This window comes from Toxorhynchites rutilus, chromosome 3, assembly GCF_029784135.1.
Source record: "Toxorhynchites rutilus septentrionalis strain SRP chromosome 3, ASM2978413v1, whole genome shotgun sequence".
NCBI lineage: Eukaryota > Metazoa > Arthropoda > Insecta > Diptera > Culicidae > Toxorhynchites > Toxorhynchites rutilus.
The window spans coordinates 318,877,809-318,883,808 of record NC_073746.1 but is presented as its reverse complement, the minus strand read 5'-3'; positions in this window follow the sequence as shown (position 1 = coordinate 318,883,808).

Sequence of the window (6,000 nt, the reverse complement as noted above, 5' to 3'; positions counted from 1 at the left end):
AAATAACATCAAAGAAGTGTTTCATAATCCCGATAACAAATTAACTTGTACCACCAACGTCGAATGCAAAATTCGAACTGTTGACGACATACCCATTTATCAGAAAGCATACCCATATCCAATAGCATACAAATCAGAGGTCGAAAAACAAATAAGCAAACTTCTCAACGATGGTATAATAAGACCATCTAGATCCGCGTGGAATTCACCTGTTTGGATTGTCCCTAAAAAACTGGACGCCTCAGGGGAAAGAAAATTCCGGCTTGTCATAGATTATCGAAAATTGAACGATAAGACTATCTCGGACAAATACCCTATGCCAGAAATATCGAACACTATAGACCAATTAGGAGGAAATAAATATTTTACTACTCTCGATCTTGCATCCGGTTTCCATCAGATCAAGATGAAAGGAGAAGATATTGAAAAGACGGCATTTTCCGTCAATTATGGCAAATACGAATTTGTTCGTATGCCATTTGGCCTAAAAAATGCACCGGCCATCTTCCAGAGATCTATAGACGACGTATTACGACACCACATCGGGAAACGGTGCTTTGTTTATATAGACGATGTAATAGTCATGGGAAAGACACTCAAAGAACACCTCGAAAATCTAGAAATCATTTTGAAAACGTTACACGACGCCCATCTTAAAGTTCAGTTAGACAAGTCAGAATTCCTACACGAATCAGTGGAATTTTTAGGTTATATAATAACCAACGGAGGAATAAAACCCAACGAGAAGAAAATCGAAGCAATAAAAAAATATCCGGAACCCAGAAACCTGAAACAACTTAGAGGATTTCTGGGCATGATGGGATATTATCGGAGATTTATTAAGGATTTCGCTAAAATAGCCAAACCCTTAACTAAACTCTTGAGAGGAGAAGGAGATCAAAGAAGTGCTAAAAGTATAAATTTCAACACTGATGAAAGAAGATGTTTCGAAAGTATGAAACGGATACTGACCGGAAATGACATCCTAACTTATCCAGATTTCTCCGAACCTTTTTGCTTAACGACCGACGCGTCTAATTTCGCGATTGGTGCTGTTTTAAGTCAAGGAAACCCTGGAAAGGATAGACCGATACATTTTGCCTCTAGAACTTTAAACAAAACTGAAGAATCGTACAGTGCCATAGAAAAGGAACTGCTTGCGATTGTTTGGGCTTTGAAGGTATTTAGAGGATATCTCTACGGTCAGAAGGTTAAGATATATACAGATCACCAACCTCTAACATACAATCTTTCTCCTAAAACTTCGAATAGAAAACTCATGAACTGGAAAAATTTCATTGAAGAACATGATTATGAAATCATGTACAAACCGGGAAAATCTAATGTAGTTGCAGACGCCTTGAGTCGCGTTCAGATAAATTCATTAACGCCCACTCAACACTCTGCAGAAGACGATGATTCCAACTACATCATTTCAACAGAAGCCCCTTTGAACAGCTTCCGTTCCCAATTAATAATTGAAATTTCAACAACTAACTCAGAAACAATAGTAACAAATCCATTTCCTGGCTATCGTAGAATTCTGATCAGAAGAACGAAATTGAACGAAGAAATTTTGACCACTATTCTAAAAGAATTTTGTGATCCAACTAAAACCAACGGATTGTATACTTCTGAAGAAATTCTGGGACAAATCCAGGAAGTGTTTAAAAAATATTTCAGCAGGCCCGGATTGCTCAAGATTCGTTTCACCCAAATTATATTACGAGATGTTACAGACGCAGATGAGCAAACAAGAATAATTCAAGAGACTCACAATAGAGCCCACCGCGGAATCCAAGAGAATAAATTTCAGATTTTACGTGAATTTTACTTCCCAAATATTATACAACATTTGAAGAAATTTATACGCGTTTGCGATGAATGTAACACTTCGAAATATGATCGACACCCGCTCATTATCCCTATACAAGAAACACCAATCCCTAATCATCCCTACCAAATCCTTCATATAGATATATTTCAAATAGAGTCCAACTACTTTTTATCTAGCATTGATAAATTTAGTAAGTATGGTCGCATGATTCCTATTAGATCCCGACATGCTGTTCATATTGAGAAAGCAATATGGGAAACAGTTACCTCCTTTATCGTACCAAGCTCCCTTGTAATGGATAACGAGCGCGCATTTCAATCACCCGATATCAAAGGGAAATTACTCGATTTGAATATCAAGGTTTATTTAACCCCAAATAGCAAATCAGAAGTAAATGGCCCTGTGGAGAGATTTCATTCCACCATCCTAGAACTATACAGAATTCAAAAGCAAATCACCCCTCACTTGCCATCCCATAACATTATCCACATAGCAGTGGAAAAATACAATAACACAATCCACTCATCCACACTCAAAACCCCTAAGGAAATTTTATTCGGAAATCAATGGAACCCCGACAGACAAATTAATCCTGACGAACTAGAACAAATACGACAGAAGACGACGAAATAATAGTTAGACTAAAAGAAGCCCAACACAAACAACTTGAAAGAGCAAATAAAAATAGTAAAACTGCACCTGCACTAGAAACTGGGCAAATGGTATATGTAAAAGACAAAATCATTAAACCGAAGCACAAGAAAATATTCAAGAAAACTTTTGTTCAAAATAGCAATGAAGTAACGTTCAGGAACGAAGAAAATGCAAAACTACACAAATCTAATGTAAAAAATATCAACTTATTTCCAGGATCCCAGCAGTCTTAGGAACACTGCAAATACAAAGCCTTAACCAAGAACATGTAGCAATCATACACCTATCCCAGAGCAAAATTGTAACAGGGCAGTCTAAAGTTATAAACAAAATAAACACAACAAATATAGCATTAGCCGTACACGACATCAAAACCAAGATTCTGACTAGAGAAAATGACGACCCCGAAATGACAGCTTTACTAAAATGGAAAATAGATGAACTAGAAACAAACCTCAACCAAATACAACCGGCACACCGACGACAAAAACGATGGGACGCACTCGGAAGAGCATGGAAGTGGATGTCAGGCTCACCAGACGCAGACGATTTACGACTTATCGACTCTGGAATTCACAAAATTACCGAAAATAGTAACCAACAAATTACTATCAATGACGATCTTTATGATGGGCTGAATAACATGACAGAAACCATTAATGATCTAATTAAGGAAGAAAATAAAACACACAGAGCAGTTAAGGCAGGAAATGATTTAATAAATATTATTCTCAATCTAGATATTATCAACCAGGAAGTATTAAAAATTCAAAATTCCATTACGCTATCAAAGTTGGGAATTGTTAATAATAGAATGCTTACATCAAAAGAGACAGATTTCATGATTCAAATTCTTAGCGATCAAGGTATACCAACCGAATTAATAGACGAGGCACTTGGGTTCGCAAGCGTCACCATAGGCACCAACGGACAAACTATACTCTACATCATCAACATTCCAAATCTTAGCAACTCAACATATCAGCACCTGAAAATTGCTCCTATAATAACAGATTCATTACGTATAAAACTGGAAGGAGATGAGTATCTCTACGGTAATGACAAACTTTTCCTGAAAACAGACCATTGTTCAAGATTAGGCAACTGGAGTCTTTGCAACCACAACAGTTTGAAAGATGTTTCCTTAGACGAATGCATATCCAATATAATAATTGGCCACGACAGCAAGTGCACGTATGAGAACGTCGCGCATTACCCAATAGTAACGGAAATGAGTCCCACAATACTACTATTAAATCAAGTGAACGATTCATTTCACAACACGTGCGGAGTTTCCAATCGACGATTAATCGGATCATTCCTGATCACATACCAAAACTGCTCAGTTTCGATACGAAACATGACATTTACAAATCAAATCATAGAAACCGTTGAGCATCCAATCTTCTCGCTTTCAACAAGACTAAATGTTGTTAAGCGGAAAATAGAACAGCAAACCGACATTCATTCATTGAAAAGACTTCACCACAAAAACCTGGAACATCTGGAAAACCTGAAACTCACAACAGTTACACACCATTGGACAATAATCGGAGGATTTTCATTTACAACTTCTATGATCATAATCTTTATCATCTACATTCTTTTCAAGTTTAGAACCCAATCAGCTAAAGCAACAATCAACCCAGAAAAGTCAACCATAGATGATCATTTCGCTGACCCAGCACCAGTACATTTTTACCAACCACCATCGCTAAGAACCTGACCGTTGAACCAGGAGTTTCAACACTAGGGGAGGAGCAGTTACCACCCAGGCACGGTACACCAGCAGCAGGGAGCATTGCGACCCAGTGCACCGAGTCACAGGCACATTTTTCGCAACACTCGGCATAAAAGCAAACAATATAAAAACCATAGTGTAAGCATATTTAGGCAATCGTGTAGATCAATGAAATAATAAAGTCAGTTTACATTGTGACTCCGTTCAGGGTAGTTCAGCTTTTTTTAAAAAGTCAACCGAACTTCCCCAAACGTAACTTCTATATATATATATATATATATATATATATATATATATATATATATATATATATATATATATATATATATATATATATATATATATATATATATATATATATATATATATATATATATATATATATATATATATATATATATATATATATATATATATATATATATATATAAAAATGGAGTGATGTCTGTCTGTCTGTCTGATTCTTATAGACTCGGAAACTACTGAACCGATCGACATGAAAATTGGTATGTAGGGGTTTTTGGGGCCGGGGAAGGTTTTCGTGATATTTTGAGACCCCTCCCCCCTCTCTAAGGGGGGGCTGCCATACAAATGAAACACAAATTTCTGCATTACTCGGAAACTAACCAAGCAAACGAAACCAAAGTTGGCATGTGAAAGTTTTAGGGTGCAATAAATGTTTCTATGATGGTTAGACAGTCCTTCCCCCACTCAAAGGGGGGGCTGCCATACAAATAAAACACAAATTTCTGCATTACTCGAGAATTAATCAAGCAAATGAAACCAAATTTGGCATGTGGAGGTTTTAGGATGCAATAAATGTTTCTATGGTGATAAGATACTCCTTCCCCCTCTCTTAGAGGGGGCTGCCATACAAATGAAACACAATTTTTTGCATTACTCGGAAATTAATCAATCAAACGAAACCAAAGTTGGCATGTGAAAGTTTTAGGGTGCAATGAATGTTTCTATGGTGGTTAGATACCCCTCCCCCCTCTCTTAGGGGTGGCTGCCATACAAATAAAACACAAATTTCTACATTACTCGAGAATTAATCAAGTAAATGGGCGGGACGAAGTTTGCCGGGTTAGCAAGTTCCTGATAAATCTGTACGTGTGGCAACACCGGGCACAACCTCTCACATTTTTCATTTTCATTTCAATTCATTGTTCCAGGCAGAAAATAAGTTTTTTTCTGTGATTTTTTATGGTTCATAATTTCTATACAACTCGTATACTTTCTCCATTCCACCTCCGTTAGTTTATGAAAAACCAGAAAAATAAACAAGAGTGTACTTTCATCGTATACAACTTCGCCTCAGTGATCCTGGAAGAAAATCATTAGTGGAACAAATTACTCAAAATTCCAACAAAAAACAAACTTTTTTTGTGAAATGCACGATTTCCGCGAATGACCAACAGTGCCGAAATAAGTGGAAAACTTGGCGATCCAAAATTTGATCTCGCGCCCAGTTTGTTTTTTCATTCAGCCTGACATTGTTGCACTCAATTATACCGATTCTAAGGTGCTCATATCGTATATAACCAAACTATGAGCAACTAAAGATGGCACTTTATCACTCCTAATTGTCGGTGTTTATCCGTTTACCCGAAGTTTCCACTCTGGTTGACACGATCTAAATTAGGCTTCCGAAACAAAACAAGGCGAGAGCAAATTGTCCTCAATTTCCCCTTAGGACTATCCGAGGAAATAACTGAATCGTTGCCAGAATAATCCGCTAATTCACTTAACGCGCGAACTGCGAAGC